We start from the raw sequence: 21,468 nt of genomic DNA on the forward strand, positions 1-21,468 counted from the left end.
CATCTGCAAACAAAGACAATTTGATTTCCTCTCTTCCTATTTGAATACCCTCTGTATTTCTTTCTCTTGCCTGATTGTCCTGGCCAGAATTTCCTTTACTATGTTTAATAGGAATGGAGAGAGAGGGGATCCTTGTCTTGTGTTGGTTTTCAGGGGGAGTGCTTCCAGCTTTTGCCCATTCAATATGATAGTGGCTGTGGGTCTGCTGTAAATGGCTCTTATTATTTTGAGGTATGCTCCTTCAATACTTAGTTTATTGAGAGTTTTAACATGAAGTGATGTTAAATTTTATCAAAAGACTTTTCTGCATCTGTTGAAATAATCATGTGGTTTTTGTCTTTAGTTCTGTTTGATGTGATGAACTGCATTTATTGATTTGAGTATGTTAAACCAGCCCTGCATCTCGGGGATGAAGCCAACTTGATTGTGGTGGATAAGCTTTTTTATGTGCTGCTGGATTCAGTTTGCCAGTATCTTATTGAGGATTTTTGCATCAATTTTAATCTGGGATATTTGCCTGAAGTTTTCCTTTTTTGTTGTTATATCTCTGCCAGGTTTTGGTATTAGGATAATGCTGGTCTCATAAAATGAGTTAGGAAGGAGTCCCACCTTTTCAATTGTTTGGACTAATTTCAGAAGAAATAGTACCAGCTCCTCTTTGCCCCTCTGGTAGAATTCAGCTGTAAATCCATCTGGGCTTTTGTTTGGTTGGTAGGCTATTTATTATTGCCTCAATTTTAGAACTTGTTATTGGTCTATTCAGGGATTCAGCTTCTTCCTGGTTCAGTCTGGGGAGGGTGTATGTGTCCAGGAGTTTATCCATTTCTTCTAGATTTCCTAGTTTGTGTAGAGGTGTTTATAGTATTCTCTGATGGTAGTTTGTATTTCTGTGGGGTGATAACCCCTTTATCATTTTTTATTGTGTCTATTTGATTATTCTCCCTTTTCTTCATTATTAATCTAGTTAGTGGTCTAGTTTATTAAATTTTTTTTAAAAAAAAAAAACAGCTCCTGATTCATTGATTTTTTTTTGAAGGATTTTTCATGTCTCTCTCTCCTTCAGTTCTGCTCTGAGCTTGGTTATTTCTTGTCTTCTGCTAGCTTTGGGGTATGTTTGCTCTTAGTTCTCTACTTCCTTTAGTTGTGATGTTGGGGTGTCAATTTGAGATCTTCCTAGCCTTTTTAAGTGGGCACTTAGAGCTATAAATTTTCCGCTTGACACTGCTTTAGTTGCATCCCAGAGGTTCTGGTATGTTGTCTCCTTGTTCCCATTGGTTTCAAATAATTGCTTGATTTCTCCCTTAATTTCATTATTTACCCAGGAGTCATTCAGGAGCATATTGTTCAACTTTCTCGTAGTCGTGTGGTTTTGAGTGAGTTTCTTAATCTTGAGTTCTAATTTGATTGTGCTGTGGTCTGAACGACTGTCTGTTATGATTTCAGTTATTTTGCATTTGCTTAGGAGTGTTTTATTTGTAATTATGCTATCAATTTTAGGGTAAGTGCCATGTGGCATTGAGAAGAATGTATATTCTGTTGTTTTTGGGGTGGAAAGTTCTGTAGCTATCTATCAGATCCACTTGATCCAGAGCTGAGTTCAAGCCCTGAATATCTTTGTTAATTTTTTGTCTCGATGATCTGTCTAATATTGACAGTGGAGTGTTAAAGTTTCCCACTATTATTGTGTGGGAGTCTAAGTCTCTTTGAAAGTCTCCAAGAACTTCTTTTACGAAACTGTGTGCTCCTGTATTGGATGTATATATATTTAGGAGAGTTAGCTCTTGTTGAATTGAACCCTTACCATTATGTAATGCCCTTTTTTTTTTTTTTTTAATCTTTGTTGGTTTTAAAGTCTGTTTTTCAGGAACCAGAATTGCAACCCCTGTCTTTTTCTGCTTTCCATTTGCTTGATAAATTTTCCTCTATCCCTTTATTTTGAGCCTATGTGTGTCTGTGCACAGATATTGGTCTCTTGAATATAGCAGACTGTTAGGTCTTGTCTTATTATCCAGTTTGCCATTCTGTCTTTTAATTAGGGCATTTAGCCTATTTACATTTAAAGTTAATATTGTTATGTGTAAATTTGATCCTGTCATCATGATGCTGACTGGTTATTTTGCAGGCTTGTGAATATACTTGCTTCATACTGTCATTGGTCTCTGTACTCCAGCATGTTTTTGTAGTGGCTGGAAATGGTTTTTCCTTTCATATTTAGTGTTTCCTTCAGGAGCTCTTGTAAGGCAGCCCTGGTGGTGACAAATTCCCTCAGCATTTGCTTGTCTGTAAAGGATTTTATTTCTCCTTCATTTATGAAGGTTTGTGTGGCTGGATATGAAATTCTGGGTTGGAAACTCCTTTCTTTAAGAATGTTGCATATTGGCCTCCAATCTCTTCAGACTTGTAGGGTTTCTGCTGAGGGGTCTGTTGTTAGTCTGATGGCTGTCCCTTTGTAGATGACCTGGCCTTTCTCTTTGGCTGCTCTTAACATTTTTTCCTTCATTTTGGCCTTGGAGAATTTGATTACGTGTCTTGGAGTTAATCTTCTCATGGAGTATCTCACCGGGGTTCTTTGGATTTCCTGAATGTGAATGTTGGTCTGTCTTACTAGGTTGGAGAGGTTCTCCTGGATGGTATTTTGAAGTATGTTTTCCAACTTGCTTCCATTCTCCCCAACTCTTTCAGATGCTCCAATCAGTCATATGTTCGGTCTTTATACATAATCCCATAGTTATCAGAGGTTTTGTTCATTCCTTTTCATTCTTTTTTCTCTAACCTTGCCTGAATGTCTTATTTCAGCAAGATAGTCTTCAGGCTCTGAGATCCTTTCATCTACTTGGTCTGTTTGGCTATTGATACTTGTGGTTGAATTGTGAAGTTCTTGTGTTGTGTTTTTCAGCTCCATCAGGTCATTTATGTTCCTCTCTAAACTGGTTATTCTGGTTAATAGCTCCTGTAATGTTTTATCATGGTTCTTAGCTTCTTTGCATTGGGTTAGAACATATTCCTTTAGCTCAGCAAAGTTCATTATTACCCACCTTTTGAAGACTACTTCTGTCAGTTCATCCATTGCAGTCTTACCCCAGTTCTGTGCCCCCACTGGAGAGGTGCTGCAATCATTTGGAGGAGAAGAGGCACTCTGGCTTTTTGAGTTTTCAGCATATTTGCATTGATTCTTTCATATCTTCATGGATTTTTCTACCTTTGATTTTTCAGGCTGCTGACCTTTGGATGGGGTTTTTGTGGGGTCTTTTGTTGATGTTTTTGTTGCTTTCTGTTTATTTTTCTTTTAATGGTATGGCCGAACTTCCATAGGGCTGCTGTGGTTTACTGGGGGAACACTCCAGACCCAGTTCAGCTGGGTCCCTCCTGCTCTTGGAGGTATCACCAGCAGAGGCTGCTGAACAGCAAAGATGGCTGCCTGCTCCTTCCTCTGGAAGCTCCATCCCAGAGGGGCACCAAGCTGATGCTGGCCAGAACACTCCTGTATGAGATGTCTGGCAACCCCTGTTGGGAGGTCTCACCCAGTCAGGAGGCACAGGATCAGGGACCTGTTTAAAGAAGCAGTCTGGCTGCCCCTTGGCTGAGCAGGTTGGGCCGTGCTGGGGAGAATCCCCCTCATCTGGACTGCCAGTAGGTGGGAAAGACTAGGTCCCCCAAACTGTGAGACTCTGGCCACCCCTCCCCTCAGGGGCTCCTTCCCAGGGATATCAGAGTCCTGTCTGAAAACCCCTGGCTGGAGTTGCTACAATTCCTGCAGGGAGGCCCTGCTCAGTGAGGAGGGATAGATCCAGGCTCCACCTAAAGAAGCTCCACCTAAAGAACGATCTGCCACAGCCACTGTGATGTGCTAAGGGGAATTCCTCTCAGTTCAAACCACCCAGTCTCCCTGACACCAGCAGGGCAAAATGGCCAACTGGAGTTGCAGTGACGGTGAATGGCCACCCCTTCCCCAGGAACTCGGTTGTCTTAGGCATGGTCCAGCCTGCCGCCACTGGTTGCAACCCAAGCAGGTGGCACAGCTCTGTGCCTGGAACCAAGGGCCCTCGTGATGTGGGCTCACAAGGGGATCTTCTGATCCACAGGATGCATAGATCCATGGAAAAAGCATGGTTTCCCAGATGGGTCAGCACAGTCACTCACCGCCTCTCTTGGCTGGGTGTGGGTGATGAAGCAGGATTCACTCACTGTTTTCATTCTTCTCAGTGGGAGCTGCTGACTGGAACTGCTTCTATTTTTTTTTTTTTTTTTTTTTTTCCGAACAGAGTTCTGCTCTTGTTGCCCAGAATGGAGTCCAATGGCACAATCTTGGCTCACCACAGCCTCCGTCTCCTGGGTTCAAGTGATTCTCCTGCCTCAACCTCCTGAGTAACTGGGATTACAGTCATGCGCCACCATGCCTGGCCAATTTTGTATTTTTAGTAGAGACAAGGTTTCTCCATGTTGGACAAGCTGGTCTCAAACTCCCAACCTCAAGTAATCCGACCGCCTCAGCTTCCCAAAGTGCTGGGATTACAGGTATGAGCCACCACACCTGGCCTGGAGCTGCTTCTAATTGGCCATCTTGGCTCCTCTCCCTCCATCCACCCTATTGACTCACAGTGAGCCTATGTTAATTTAAAATACTGTCTCTTAAAAATCTTGTGCTGCTCTTACACTAATACGTCAGCACTGGTGTTTCTGTGCTTGTGCTTGTTCTTTTTCACCTACCAATGGCAGCACAGATAAAGAGTCAAGTGGTCATGTATCTTATAGGTAACATATAAGGGCAACAGTGGATTTGGAAACACAGGAACTAAACTTACTTTCTAAAGTTAAGTCATTGTATTGGCAGAAAATTGACCCATCACCTCAAAGACAAGGACTAAATCTTAAGCCAAAATTAACTTAGCTGAAACTATTAAAATATCAAAAGAAAGAATGGCAATCAGTCATGAAGGCATATGAGGGAGTTGAAGAGGCAAACTCTGGCACTGCTTGGCCAAATAAGAAAGTAACTTTTTTATTATTAGGTAGGTCCAGACATCCTGTCAGCCAAGCAGATGGACACATTCATATTGTGATTGTCAGAAACTACAGCCAGTTTGCATTCTGATCAAAGTCTCCTTGGGCTGATTCTATCCTCTACAGTCAACATTATACTAATCAAAACTTATTCAGAATATGTGTATAAGAATATTATCTATATTTGGTCAGCCTCACTGTTACATCTTTCATAATTAAAAAAAAAATTTGGCATCTGGTTTTATATGTGAGATGGTAGTGAGGATTGTCAATGTGAGTTTGAGTCCCTGAGATATTGACCAGATCATGCAAGACAGTGGGCCATCCCCCTATCTCATATGGAAAAACGGAGAAAATGCCGCCCTCTGGGATTTCTTGGCAAGCCAAAAAACTAGACAGTTCTCCTGGAAACGCTGTGGCATTCTCCCTCTGTTTGGTACTTCCTCCTCGAAGCAATTTTAGGTATGAATGTCAGCCCTCCTGCTTACTAAATGTGATCAAGTTATTTACACTTTCTGACATTAGTTTCCTCATACTTAAAATGAAGAGAATAACAACTTGACAAGCTTGTTGTAACGAGTAAAAGAGTTAATAACGTATAGATAATGCCTCACTTAGAGTGAGCACTGAGTAAATGATGGCTATTACTATTTTTAAAATCAATGTTCTTCCCAGATTCATTATGTCATGTAGGACAGGATAAAGCATGAATTCCTAGAGCATAGGCAACAATTGGACACATATCTGCTAACCAGTAGTTGTTTAGTCTTTCTGCTAATTACAAATACATTCAACTGTACCACCACCATGACCACATTTTTCAAGTATGTCCCATGACATCATAAAATATATCTTCCAAAAAGACAAAAAGCTTTGTTAAATTTTGAATACATTATAAGCTGGGCACAGTGGCATGTGCCTGTAGTCCCAGTTACCCAGAAAGCTGAGGCAGGAGGTTTGCTTGAGCCCAAGAGTTCAAGACCAGCATGGGCAACATAGTGAGACCACCCCATATCAATAAAAATAATAAATACATACATCCATATATACACTGTAGCCATACAGTTGTCTAGCTTACCACTTTAATAAACTATCTGTATGATATGTTTTTAACAAACCCCCTATTCCCAATGATCACTACACCCTGTCTTAACGGTTCACAGGGTATCATTTCTTTTTTTTTTTTTTTTTTTTGAGACGGAGTCTCGCTCTGTCACCCAGGCTGGAGTGCAGTGGCCGGATCTCAGCTCACTGCAAGCTCCGCCTCCTGGGTTTACGCCTTTCTCCTGCCTCAGCCTCCCGAGTAGCTGGGACTACAGGCGCCCGCCACCTTGCCCGGCTAGTTTTTTGTATTTTTTAGTAGAGACAGGGTTTCACCGTGTTAGCCAGGATGGTCTCGATCTCCTGACCTCGTGATCCGCCCGTCTGGACCTCCCAAAGTGCTGGGATTACAGGCTTGAGCCACTGTGCCTGGCCCACAGGGTATCATTTCTAACCAACACAAGAAACAGTGTCGAGTTCACGAGGTGTCTCTTATAAGCTATCCCTTCCTCTAAAGAAATAAGTACTTTTGCCTATCTTGAATTGTGTGGATACTGTGGTTTGGTTTACTGAACTTCCTATGACTCTTTTATGTCATACCTTCCTATATTAAAGATACTTCAGAGTTAAGTGTACAATTCCCAGAAGCTTTTGCAGCTAGCACTCTGGATTCCAGTAAGATCCTGCAGATGCACCTATGAGCGATTTGTAAGGCAGAAGTGAGGATGATCAGCATCTTCTGACATGTCTTGTTTGAGAAGCAAGGTCTTGTGGAGATGTGAGGTTTTCTTCTGAAGCAGTAATTCATGTCATTCTCCAGATTCCTGGTTAAGAGGAGGAGTGGAAGCAGAGGCCCCAATGAACTCCAGGTTCCATTCCCTTGTTCACAGCATAATAGAGTAGCCATGGCAACAGTAAGTGCATAGTTCCAGTTCTATGATTTCCTAATCTCAGCTTTGATAGTATGTTCTGGAAATCTGATGGTTCTAGGATACTCTCAGAGGTGGGAGCTCCCTGGTGATTCAGCTCTTGGGTGTCTGGGAGTCATTCAAGGTAGCCCAGAGTACAGCCCACTTCTCCAGGCCTTCCTGTAATTTTACAGACACCCATTTACAGCATTCAATCTCTGTCTGCTTAAAATGCTGCTGTCTTCCTCCGTGAACCTTGGCTGACACTTCAATCTTCCCCATTTTCTGTAATTCCTCAGTGATTACTGGCAGAAGTTTAGCAAATACATCTGCAAATTGGCATCATTGATGCTGTACAGTCACAAATTCATGTCTGAAAGTTTTCTATTACTCTTGAGTCATCTATTTTTTCCAAGAATCTTGGTCTGTGGAATCTTACTTTTTTTCTTTCAGCATTTTTTTCTTTCTGCTATCTTTATGCAGGTAAAAATGGAGATAAGTCTTTATGAAGATTTTTCCAACAATTCTCCAGCCACACTGCTGAAGATTATCCAGCAACTTCTTGGCATACAGTACCAACACACCTCCGCTTCTACCAGGTTTATTCCTAAAAGAGTGATAGAGCTTTCTGCTGTTATACTCCTGTCATTTAATTCAGTTTGATGATGCTATGAAGCTATGTTTACCTCCTTGTATGTATTTATATAAATACACATACACACACACACACACACACACACACACACACACACAAACACACATACACACATCTCTGAACGCAAATCTTGTTCACAATATATTTATCAGGTATTTTTTTCTTCTGACAATTGTAGACAACCTCTTACACAAATATTCTTCTTCCTAAGTCATAATCATTTATTTGACAATTTTTCTTGTTCCTCTTTCCCTTTACATTTAAAATGTTTGTAATCATATTAAATATTCATGGGGGAAATCCCTAAGCATTATTGTAGCATCTTAAACATCTTAAATAATAGCCTGGCAAATCAAATTCTTTAATAAGAATCACGTTTTTGAACCTGCCAAATTCACTTCTGCCTTGGGATTCTGCAATTGTTCCTCCTGCCTGGAATGCTCTTCTTGCATCTTCACTTGGGTAACCCCATTTGTGATTCAGATTTCAGCCCAAATATTTTCTCCTCAGAGAGGCTTTCTTTAGTTTTCCCATCAAAAGTCAACAGTTGATTTTTTGGTTAATTATTTTGTCATTGAATGGTTTGGCTGTACAAGTTTGGTTATATTTTTGGGAATACTTTCGATTACAAGTAACATAATTCTGAATAATAATAACTTAAGTAATAAAGATATCCATTATATCATATAACAAAGTATAAAAGTAGGCTTATCTAGGTTTCAGGATGCACTGTGATTTTTGAGGACCCTAAGCACTTTTGTCTTCTGATTTTCTGCAAATTGGTTCTCAGCATGTTGGGAATAAAAAGCCAATAGGGCCGGGAGAGGTGGCTCCTACCTGTAATCCCAGCACTTTGGGAGGCCGAGGCGGATCACGAGGTCAGGAGTTCGAGATAAGCCTGGCCAACATGGTGAAACCCCATCTCTACTAAAAATACAAAAATTAGCCAGGCGTGGTGGCACGCACCTGTAGTCCCAGCTACTTGGAGGCTGAGGCAGGAGAATTGCTGGAATCCAGCAGGCGGAGGTTGCAGTGAGCCACTGCATTCTAGCCTGGGAGACAGAGCAAGACTCCATCTCAAAAAAAAAAAAAAGAAAAAAAGCCAATAATAGGAAAACTCTATTAATGTATCCAATGTATCCAAGGGCAGTGGTGTACGTGCTGTGATGCATGAAGATTCAGGAATAAAGGGCTTATTATGCCAGATGCGAGGTATGCTGCCAGCAGATAGCCTCTCAGCTCTTAGCCCCCTTTGAGGATGACCTCAACTGAAGAAAGCTGCCTAACCTAGCCTACACACTCTTCATAGGTAGCCTTCATTCAATGACTGATGAACATGGGGTTATAAAAGCCTGGTCACTTTACCCCAATTCAGTACAGTTGCTAAGGCTCATTACCTCTTCAGAACTACCAATAGGGTCAGCAGAGGCATCTATTGAGATTGTATTGCAGCTGAACTTCTGCCTCTATTTTCTTTTTCCATAGGTGTTGGCCCCCAAAATACTTCCTAATAAATCTCCTGCATGAAATCGCCATCTCAAAGTGTGCTTTCTGGGGAATGCAGTGTTTGGTAAACAGTAACTCATGGCTAAATACAGCAATATGCTCTGGAGTTCACCTGGATACTTCTCTAGACAAAAGGCAGGTCCAGTTATGGATAAACATCACTAGACATCAAGAAAAGCTCAACATCAAGAAAAGCCATTTCACCTATGTAACCAACTAACCTAGATGACCAAGCCTAGTTATAGAGTTTTCATTCGAAATCACTTTGTGCTTGATAGACACTGAATTGAAGCAAACACAGCAAGTGGGTCTCACAGCCAATCCCTCAAAGACAGTATCAAAAGCAGCAACTCCTTAAAACACTAGAAACTGAACTTTACAATCCATCAGCAGACTAAAGACGGGGAAGACCACACAAAGATTATTCACCTTAATCAAAAACATGGGACCAGCTCAGTAGCTCATCATCACAGAAAATAGATGAATGAAAACAAAATGGCTTCTCTAGACACAAGGCAATTTCTGAAAATAGGGATGGTGACACTGGAGAAAAAACTGAAGACTCTTGGAGAAAAAATAACTTCATCACAATAAAATAGTAGGTGATGGAATGCACACAGACTGTCTCAATTTCTCTTCTTTGATCTTTGTGACAAATTGTCTCGTGCCCATTCTGCTCCTTTACTGGCCATTCAATAGACCATTCATATATTTATCTAGCCCATGTTTTAGTCTACAAAATTCACAAAGCTGCCAGGCTGCCAATTGATAGGATAAGCTGAAAATTTGGGAAATTAGACTGGCCAGCCCTGCTATAAGGCATATAAGGAACAGTCAGACAGCCTTGCTACAGTGATTTTGCCATTTGCTGTGCAGTATAAATCTATAATTATTTACTTTTTAGTGTTTAGTAAATATTTTCTAACTTTGCAATAAAACCCTTCCAACAGAAATAAATTAATAAAATTAAAACTGCATATTTAATTAAAGTACTATATACTAGATTTCTATTTCTTATATTTTCTTGGTCACAACCAGATGAAAACCAGAAAAAGTCATCCTAAAGGACCATCAGCATCTATTTGAAAGTTATTAATTATTGTAAGAAGACTGTGCCTACATACAATGATTTAACACATGCAGCTATGTCTTAGTCTATTTGGACTGCTATAGCAAAACATCTGAGAATGGGCAGCTTATAAACAGCAGACATCTGTTTCTCATGATTCTGGAGTCTGGGAAGTACAAGATCAAGACACAGCCACATTTGGTGACTGATGAGGGCTTGTTCCTCATAGAAGGCACCATCTTGTTGTGTTCTTACAAGGCAGAGGAGATAACTAGCTCTTTGGGATCTCTTTTATAAGGGCACAAATATCATTCATGAAAGCAAATCCTCATGACCTAATCACCTCCCTAAGATGCCACTTTCTAACAATATCACATTGGAGATTAAGTTTCAATATATGAATTTTGGGGAGACACAAAAGATACATTTACAGATTACTCTGAATCATAACTTTTCATTTAGATCAAATGACTGTTCTTCTAAATTAATTTTGCTTATTTTCATTTTTGTGAGGATTACAAAATATATTCTTAATTGACAAAAATTGTATATATTTGTGGTATAAACCATCATGTTTTTATATATGTATACACTGCAGAACTGCTAACTCAAGCTAATTAACATATACATTACCTCTCATACTCAGATTTTTGGTGTGTTGAGAACACTTAAATCTCCCTAAGTAATTTGTAAGTATACAATATATTCTTATTAACTGTAGTCATTATGTTGTACAATAGATCTCTTGAACTTATTCCTCCTATCAAACTGTCTAATTTTGTGTGCTTTGACAAACATCTCTCCAGTCTCCCCTGCTTTTGGCTTCCAGCCCCTGGTAACCACCATTCTAGTCTCTACTCTAAACTTTATATCTTAACATAAGCTCCATCAAGTTCAAGATACTTTTGTAAGCAACAATCCAGCCATTTAGTTTAGAACTCAGGGCCTTGGGAATTTAATCATGTTAATGCAGTCTTTTTTTGTGGGGGGGGGCATTATTAACTGAGAAAAATGGGTGCCTTTAAACATTTTCTAAAATTAGAAAATAAAAGAAGTCACAAGGAGCCAAATGAGGACTGTAAGGTGGATGCCTAAAATTGCCCTTGTTTGCTGACAGGAATGAGCAGGATCATTGTCATGGTAGAAAAAGACTTTCTGGTGAAGTTTCCCAGCCATTTATCTGCTAATACTTTGGCTAACTATCTCAAAACACTCTCATAATAAGCAGATAGTATCATCTTTTGGCTCTCCAGAAAGTCAACAAGCAAAATTCCCTGAGCATCCCCAAAAACTGTTACCATGACCTTTGCTTTTGACCAGTTCACTTTTGCTTAACTGGACCACTTCCACCTCTTAGTAGCCATTGCTGTGATTGTACTTTGTCTTCAGGATCATATTGGTAAAGCTGTGTTTCAACTCCTGTTACAATTCTTTGAAGAAATGCTTCAGGGTCTTGATCCCACTTGTTTAAGATTTCCATTGAAACTTCTGCTCTCTCTTGTTTGCAACTGTTCTGGGAGCAACAGTTTTGGCACCCATTGAGTGGAAAGTTTGCTCAACTTTAATTTTTCAGTCAGAATTGTGTAAGCTGACACAGTTGAGATGCTTATGGTGTTGGCTTTTGTTTCGGTTATTAATTGTCAGTCCTCTACAATTAGGGAATAAATAAGATTAATTTTTTCCTTGAAAATTGATGTGGGTGGTCTGCCTCTGTGGGCTTCATCTTCAACATTGTTTCATTGTCCATTTGTAAACTCCTGATTTCTTTGGAGCATCATCCCCATAACTTTGTAAAGCATCAATCATGTCTTCATTTTTCTACCTAAGTTTCACTATAAATTTGGTGTTTTTTCTTGCTTCAGGTTTTACAGAATTTATGTGGTTCTGATAGGTGCTCTTTTGAAACTGATGTCTTATTCTTTTTAATGCCTCAAATTAGATCCTGTTCATATCCATTATAACAAGGTACTACAAGTTTATTCTAGTGCAAAATACATGAAATCCATGCATAACTTTTTCATAATACACACTTTCCATGACTTTTTGAAGCCCCCTCGTGTAACTGAGGTCATACGGTATTTGTCTTTCTGTGTCTAGTTTATTTTCCCTAACATAAAGTCCGCCAGGTTTATCCATGTTATCACAAATAACAGGGGTTTCTTCTTTTTAAAGTCTGATTATTACCTGATTGTGTATATATACCATATTTTTCTTATTCATTCATCTGTTGATGAACACTTAGATTGATTCTCTTTCCTGGCTATTGTGAATAGTGCTGCATTGAATATGGGAGTGCAGCTATCTCTTTGACATACTGACTTCATTTCCTTAGGATTTATATCCAGAAGTAGGATTGCTGGATCATATGGAAGTTGTAGTTTTAGTTTTTTGAGGAACTGTATATTGTTTTCCATAATGGCTGTATTAATCATGTGAAGATTTTTTCAAGACCTTGCTCACATCAACATTGCTACAATTTCACTGGTCAAAGCAAGTGACATAACCAAGAGTCAGCATGAGAGGGCACTACCAAAAAGCATGGATATAGGAAGACGTAAGAGACTGGATTGCAATCAATATGCATTCCATTATTTATCACTATGATTTTCATTTAATTCTGCAAATAAATTACCAGTAAGTTCCATAATAACCTTCTTCCACATCTACTTACTTTTAGGTCATGTCAGTCAGAATAAAACAACCTAAGAATGACAGAGAGCATGCTGTTCATTCTATTCAACTCCCAAGTTCTTAAATATATGTACCATAAGTTAAACAACAGTTGTTAATGTGCTCCCTCTATTAGCAGAAAATAATTTTATTAACATTTAAGTTATGGCTATATTTCATTTTATCATATGCCTCTAACATAAAATTAATATACTTCAATACTAGTTTGATTTTTTAATCCAATTCAATGACTCAAAATAAAGCTATGGAAGGTCATTCTATCAAAGTTTAAAATCTGACAACAGTGTAAAAACTATCATAGTTTTAGTTAAAATGTTGGCATTGAAGATAGATTACTTATTTTTTCAGTGATAACACACAAAGAAATTTTTGCTGAACATAATTACACTAAAAACAGTATTCTTACCACAATAAGAAATCTATGGAGTAGAAATGGACTCTGAATTTGTTGTGGTGCAAATATAATTCACACTGGGTCCAAATAAATTGCAATATTCTACAAATCAAAATAGAAGACAAATGTGACAAGATTTTTAAATATTTTTATAATTAGAATCACTTTCTTACAAAAGTTTGGAGACAAAGCTGATATTGAATTTAAAAAAATAAAAACACTTTAACATGGCAATCAGCATATTTTCTTGGCATTTCTAATGCTTATGATCGAAAAATAACTTTTCATAAATAAGTCCTCTAAACTTTGGGTGCTTTTTTTTTTGCAAAATTACTTGGAAATGTTTAATCATAGTATTTCATAACTGGAGCATCCCAAAATTCAGCTCTTGAAACTTTTAAGGAATAGCTATTATTATAAACAAAACTTGCAACTTGAAGCCCACAAGAATGTGCTGAAATGGACTAAGGCAAGAAATTAACTGAACACATCAAATGAAATAATGCATTCTCAAAGAGAGGATAAGATTTAATTTTGAAATTCCATAATTATATTTTAGAATATCTTAATTTGTAAGAACAGTCTTTCGATAAAGTTCTGAATTTTATGATCTTTTTATATTCTATGTGGGACCTGGTGTAATTTCTAATTTCCAAACATTTATATTCTGTGCAGGATTGAAATATGATTTTAAAGACCTATAATTTTTCAGCATCTAAATTTGGCAAACCATTAAAAAAGCCATAAATTCAGGCAATCTATTTGACAAGTATGGTATTATGAAATTATTTCTTGGATAACGGAACTCTAAATGAAGGGGGGAAAACTCAGTGTCTGTGAAAAACCTTGAACTCAAACACTTTTACATTACAATTCAAAAATACATTCGAATTAAGAATATTTTCAATTAACAAAAAGAGTATTTTCAATTTAGCAAAATTTGTTCTTAACAGACACCTAAGCCCCTTTTGAGGACATTTTTCAATTAAAAATATTGTTATATATATATTAAATGTGTCAATATTTCAAATTAACCATAACAAGCAATTTTTAAGATTCCCAGAAGTTTCATTAAAACTTAAGAATAATATATTCATATTAAAAAGTTGACTTCAGAAAAATATCAGAAATTTCAGCAGATTAATATACATGAGATGTACCAAGAGTAATTATTTTTCTCATTGAAGAACATTTAGGAAATTCATATAAGTTATGAAATATTAACTGTATTTTTATTTTCATTTTTTAAAATGTTTGTTTGAAACAATTTCTAATAACATTATTTTTATGACCATCAATATAATATCCTTTAGCATGTATTTTCATTGACAAAATATTCCCTATTAGATGTAAGTGATATGCTCTCCTGCTGCTCAAGGGCAATGTGCTTCTGGTTGAAGAGGCTTTTACATGTCACTCCCCCAAGACAAAAGAGTCAGAACCAAGGAACTGCTCTTCCAGGGTTACTGCTACATTCCTACCTTTGGTCATTTCGTGGCAATAAAATTTAAAGTATGATTTATGTTTAGTTATTTTATCTGAACAAGATTCTTCTTATAAATCCACATGACAACTTGGATGAGCATCAGTGTCTGGAAGATGTTGGAGTTAGCTAAGGAGCAAAAGAGTTCATTGAGTATATTATGTTAACTTTATTTGTGCGAGAAGCCCAACAGCAACACAGTGACTCTCAAAGTGGCCTTGTAGTAAAGAACGTGCTATGTCTAAAATTAATGACCTAAAGACATTAAGATACCTTCTTTGGCTCACACGTTGGTATTATTTCTTGAGGCCTGTAAAATTGATGAGCTTCATTAAGTGACCCATAGGAATTAGAAATGATTCCTACATGCAGGACATATAATTATGATAGAAATAAACTTCATTGCCCAGCCCATGGGCCTACTTTTCCTTCCTTAAAGCCTGCCCCAGCACAGTGTCTCTGACTTTATGACTGTCCTCCACTAGTCTGACAACTGATGCAGCACTGCCAACTATGCATGACTCCTAACATCTCTTGCCTCTGGAAAATGTATTTCACAAAGGAAGGAAGCCCTGGACTTCCTTCCTTTGTTACTGCTCTATCCCTCTTTGTCTACTCTTTATCTTTTCTTGTTTTACTTCCCATACTCAATCGCTATCCAGGCTGACATTTATAAATTGTATTCTACTTTTGTAGCAGTTTATTTGTACCATTATTATGATATACTTGTCATCTATTATATTTTATAACATTTTTGTCATGCTCAAAGTTGTGCTACTTAATGGCTGAAATCCTGAGGGACTTAGCTCTGTATCCCCTCCATGTTTGTTGCATGAAATTATATTCACTATTGCCAAATGTTTATTTGCAAAGCTTTAAATATGTTAGAAAAAGGGCACTGGATAAAATAAAGGACAAAAGTTCAAGTAATCTAAGCAAGCATATATTAATTTAATGCTGTGTTACTCAAGATGCCAAGATTTTACCTCGAGCTAAGATATTTTTCCCAAAGGTCCTAACATACTGTATTGTATATAACTGTATATGTACACATATTTATATATACAACTAAATACCTCTAATTGGATGTCTTAGAAATATCTTAAAATTAGTATGCCCCAAACTGATTTCTCTTTAACCTTAAATCACTCGCCTCCAATCTATTTTTCAAATACCCATTTGTTCAAGATGGGAAGTCATTTTTATTTTCCTCATTCTGATTTCCCCATATCCAATCCATAAAGAAGGCCTATTTGTACCTCCAGTGTATATTTTCAAATTGATCAACTTCACTCTAACTCTATTTCCATCACCATGTGTTACACCAGAAACTGCCCCTTATATGGTCTCTGCATTAACCCTTGCTTTTCTCCAATCCATACCTCATCATCCTCATAAAATCTCATCTAAATTAGACTATCTCTGCACATTATTTTGTGTTTGAGAATCCTGCTTGTTGTATTTAAGGCAATGTTATGTCTTAAGTAACACAACATCAGTAAAATAACTAATAGAATTCACCTCATAAAGTTGTTAGGAGAATTAAGTTAGCTTAATTATAAAACAAAAAAAAAGCATCCTACTACTTGACTGTAAGCCCCACAAGGGCAGGGACCACATCTGTATTGCTCACTTTTGCATTGAGAGCATAGTACAGTGTCTGGCATATAGTTAGCCTTAAATAAACAATTGTTACACAAGTAAACTAATTGATGATTGATGTACTCCTAACAGCAGAGGAGAGTGAATATATAGTCCTTAGATTTTTATGAACATGACTCAAATAGGGTTTAAATATTTTTCATACTTTAAAATTCTGTAAAAATGTGTATTTTAATTCCATATATATGGAATTAAATATGTATATAATTAGGATATGTTTGTTTTAATATAAAATCTCATTTCCCCATCACACATCATCTTCTCCTAAAATTTGGATTTCAGGAAGGCTTGCCATGTTTCTCCTGTGGCTTTGACTACTCCTGGCTCATTGTACCTGCAACCTCCTTGCCTGGCCCTCACCATGAGGCACAAAGACTCCAGTCTGAAAAGTGTGAGATTAACAAATAGACTCTGTTCTTTTACCAAAATTTTTATTATATAGTTTATTCTATATAATGGCAGTGTAACTGCATTTTCTTCCACCAGTAAATGTTTTCCAAATATCAAATAATTTACTGCATTCATTTTAGCAGAGATGAACTAAACTTACCCTCACATTGATCGCTATCAATGTGAAACTTAGGGAAGCCTAAAATGTAAAGACCAGATATAATTGTTGACTCTAGGTTTTAAAAAACTACATGTAGGAATTTTTTATTTTATTGTAGTGTTACTCAAATAATCTTAGGCATTTGAATTATATTTATTTCAGTAAGTTTTATTATTATATATAGCACAGGCTGTCATTAGCTTAGACTAGAAAAACCATGGGTTTCTAAGTTTTATGCATCCAATAGTCCTATAAGATAGGTACTTCTGTTGGTCAAGTGACAAAATCAAGACTTAATAATAATGAATAATATTTTTTTAATTCTAAGCACTTTTGCTCCCAACATTTGTTTCTAAAGTTCTTAATACTTTACATACATGAGTAACTTGAGTCTCACTAAAACCATATGAAATAAGTATTACTATTGATGTGGTTTGTCTGTGTCCCCACCCAAATCTCACCCTGAATTGTAATTTCCATAATCCCCACGTGTCCTGGGAGGGACCAGGTGGAGGTAATTTAATCGTGGGGTGGTTCCCCCCATCTTGTTATCATGATAGTGAGTTAGTTCTCATGAGATCTGATGGTTTTATAAGGGGCTTCCCACTTTGCTGGGCTCTCATTCTTCTCCTTTCTGCCACCATGTGAAAAAGGACATGTTTGCTTCACCTTCTGCCATGATTGTAATTTTCCTGAGGCTTCCCCAGCCATCGTGAGCTGTGAGCCAATTAAATCTCTTTCCTTTATAAAGTTACCAAGTCTTGGGTATGACTTTTTTAACAGTATGAGAACGGACTAATAAAATCATAATCTTGTTGTAGTCTGTTTTACTATGTTTGCAATTTTTCCAGAAGTTTGAAATTATTTAGAAATAAGAAGTAAATATTTTATTATAAATATATAGGAGCACAACACATTTTGGAAAAATTAAGATATAACTGACATCACTTGCTGTGATGCATGACAACTATTAATTTTCCTTTGGTTTTCTAAGGTTATTAGAATTTTCAACATTTTAAACTTATTATTAAAGCAAAAGCTAAAAATATTTGCCAGCTATTCCACTAAGATGGCAGTATCATTCTTATTATAATGAATAATGTAAACAAGAAAATTCCTATATGCCTTTCTGATTCTAATTTTACAGTTAATTTGTTCATTTATTCACTTGGTCAACAAAGAGTTAAATAATATTTATTTAGGTAATTGAAAGAGTTGATGATAGAAAAATAATTTCATGTTAATAACTAGAAGTTAGACTTACTTTCTGGACAGATATTAACATTAATTTGCTGTATTTTTACAGATATTTGACAAACAAGTAGAGATAAGGAAACTGAGTCCCATGGTGGTTAAATAATGTGCTCACAAAACAATTAGTGCATGGTAGAATTTTCTTCTATTGAAACTTTATATAAGCATCCTTGTGCTTGTAAAAGAAACAAAAATTGAGCTTCCAGACAATACTAAAAGCCAAAAGCATAAAAAAGTCACGAAATTATTTTTGATAAGACCAATGTGTTTGAGAAACGTGGTAAAACCAGATAAAAGGCTAATACACTCTGCAATTGTTAGTTGGTTTTTGTTTGTTTTAAATAAACATGAAGATTGTCCAGACAAGATTTGGTCCATATAGTAGTCTTCTCACATAACCTATTAATATTTATCTAAGTGTTTTAAACAAAGATTGAAGATTGGCACTTTGAGACTACATATTGGGATTTCTTTGCACAATTATCTAAAAAGTATCACACCAATCAAATACGAGTATTGATTTTACTCCTAAATGCATGTCCTGCTCTTGTACTCTCTACCTTTTTCCTGTTGGTTGGTGTCATTAGCAACCAACTTACTGACCCCAAATGGATTTCCTGACCAGCTGGTTTTAACAGCCCTCCCCAATGCAACCTGCTTTTGTGGTTTTGTGTGTGCTCAGTTTGGGAACAAGAGGCAGCAAATACTAATAAGCTCAAAAATAGAGATAGAAAAGAGATTTATCTATGCACTCTTTTGTGATGCAGCTTAAGTTTGGAGGTAGGTCAGAATCTGCAAGACTCACTTTAACAATTACAAAAATTCTCTTCTCACCAATATTCTGTGCTATTGGCAATAATGAAAACGTGTGTATGAATGTGTGCACATGCATAGATTCAATGACTGCTGCATACGTGAAGCCATTTGAATACTTACGTTCTGTGTCCTCTGGGATTACAAAAATAATATCTCTTTTTCTTTTGACTAAGTGCTACAGGGAAATGAAATTCTATTGTAGCATTTCTTTTTATTTGAGCTGATACTCACTTTTGACAATTAAGTTCATTTCAAGTTGTTGTGAACTATCTTTTCATTCATTCAACAATTTACTGATCTTCTAGCATGTCTCCTTTTTTACCTATTGGATATTTTTATTTAGATGATATAAAAAACTTCATATGAGATTAAATTTAAATGTTAATAAACCATGTCGTGTGTTATAGAGTCAAGCAAAAACTTGCTGATCAAGCAAAGCAGAAGTTTCTTGTACTCAAAGAACTATACCATATTGAAGAATAAAATAGATTCAAATTAAACAAATAATTAGGTCAAAAGGAGAAAATACTAGATGCTGATAGAAGGATCTTGTTTTAAGGAAATATAGAGAATGACAAAGAGAATAATTGCTAGATAAATGTTATTGAGGTAACCAAATGAAATGTGATCCAGTCGCAAGTGCAAGATTGGCTTACATAGGATAAAACCCTTTGTGCATAGCATTAGCAGGGAAGGTAGATTAAAGGGATTCAGATGTTAGTCCATGGTAAATGTGGTGGGAGAGAAGAGCTTATGGATATTCATTTCTGAAAGACTTTAGTTTTGCTGTGAAATGGGAAGCAAGAGTTTCAGGGAAGAGACAGGATGGGGAAGAAGATGTTGGGCTTTTGAGGAAGAGGTGAAGGAATGAAATTGTCACTTAGGGCAGTAGGAATGTAAATGGGCTGGAGATCCTGATCAGTGATAAAGGTTCAGTCATTCCTGTTGTTATTAAATTTATAAGAGACCATACAATCTGAATGGGTTTCTCCAGGCTTGTTCATAGATTTTAGTGCTGAGGAGCTGGACTGAACAGTTATTTCAGTTTTGCCAAGAAGAAAGAGGGGAAGATAGTGAAAGCTTATAAATGGAATAGATCATAATATAAGGCATAAGATCTAAGCAGTATAAGGAGGGAAATGGGTACCTGAGGGTAGTCAGGGACAGATAAATTATGGTAGATTGTAGACTGTATATCCTAGTGTGGTTGGAGAATTACTGAAAATAAGGTGCTAATATCAAACCAAATGTTTCACTTTTTCTAGAAACAACAAATTTCAAGGAATTGAGATGGCTGACTGACTTTCATTTTGATAGATGAAAAACATGCACAAACAAGACTTAGTGGGTGTTTTTGCCTGTTTTGTTTTTATTATCTAGCTAACAGGCATACAGGTAATTTAAGTGTTTAAGAGGAGTAGAGAAAATAATAAACATGAAGAATTATCACTGCAGAATGTGGGATTGAACTTGAGGATTTAATAAAACCCAAACTGCATTTCGAGACTAATATATCAGTTCTGAAAAGCACAGTTAGGAATGGACCTACTTAGCTAGGGATTTATCCTGGCATCTGGACTAATTGCTGTACTTTTACAACAAGAACTATAATTCTCCCCCCGTTTTTATCATAAACTACAGCTTTATTACAGTTTCAAGATAGAAAATAAAAAGAAAAAAAAAGAGGCTCCACGACTCTATGATTGAATTACTGGCAGTATGTTGTGCCAAGAACGCAATTAGTCAATTGTTTCAGCATAAATCCTGTTTATAGGCCAGTAAGTAATGTAAAATGTTAACATTAAAAAGTGTTCTTCTTTACACTAAATATTTTAAAATCATGTTATTTACGAGATGATGCAAATAGCATTTTATATGGATGAGCTAACATGGACTATCAAAATGCTACATTTACATTATGAAATAGGACTCTGAAACACTGAGAAAACACAGCCAAAATGTTTAATAAAAGCCACGAAATAAATTGCAATGTGCCAGATCAGAAAAGATTATCAAATATGAACTTAAAGGAATATGAAACTGGAACTTAACTTTAAGGGTTATCTCATCTCTTTTCTGCTTCTGGTCAGTGGCTGATATACTGCTGGTCCTAGTCCATAAAGTCTAAATGAGTTAATAAAGATCTCAATGAGTTAATAACTTACTTATTTAATTATTCATACATATATGAAACTTGGATATAATTCTTTGTTCAGAAAGGTCTCAATGAGTTAATAACCTAGTTCATAAAGGTCTTGATGTGTTAGTAACTTAATTATTTTATCATTGATACATGTATGAAACTTGGAAATAATTCTTCAGTAACTTTGTTACTGATGTATGTTGAGTTAAAAAATTGAGTATTGTAGTAGTTATTCCTCTAATGATTTTATATTGCCCTTTATCGACCGTTGAAAAGAAAACTCAAACTGAACACA

At 36.6% G+C, this 21,468-nt stretch overlaps 1 protein-coding gene across 50 annotated transcripts in view; it reads right to left on the bottom strand.

Annotated features, from left to right (window-relative positions):
• MAPK10 (mitogen-activated protein kinase 10) overlaps positions 1 to 21,468 on the bottom strand; it is a 334,301-nt gene that overhangs the window by 90,449 nt on the left and 222,384 nt on the right. For 11 of the 50 annotated variants that reach the window (XM_074040073.1, XM_074040080.1, XM_074040078.1 and 8 more), the window contains one exon: positions 13,278 to 13,367. The exons of the other annotated variants lie outside the window; for them this stretch is intronic. The gene's annotated coding sequence lies outside the window, so the exon portion shown is untranslated. The remainder of the gene's footprint in view (positions 1 to 13,277; positions 13,368 to 21,468) is intronic. 50 annotated transcript variants of the gene reach the window in all.

The sequence above is a fragment of the Macaca fascicularis genome, chromosome 5, assembly GCF_037993035.2.
Source record: "Macaca fascicularis isolate 582-1 chromosome 5, T2T-MFA8v1.1".
NCBI lineage: Eukaryota > Metazoa > Chordata > Mammalia > Primates > Cercopithecidae > Macaca > Macaca fascicularis.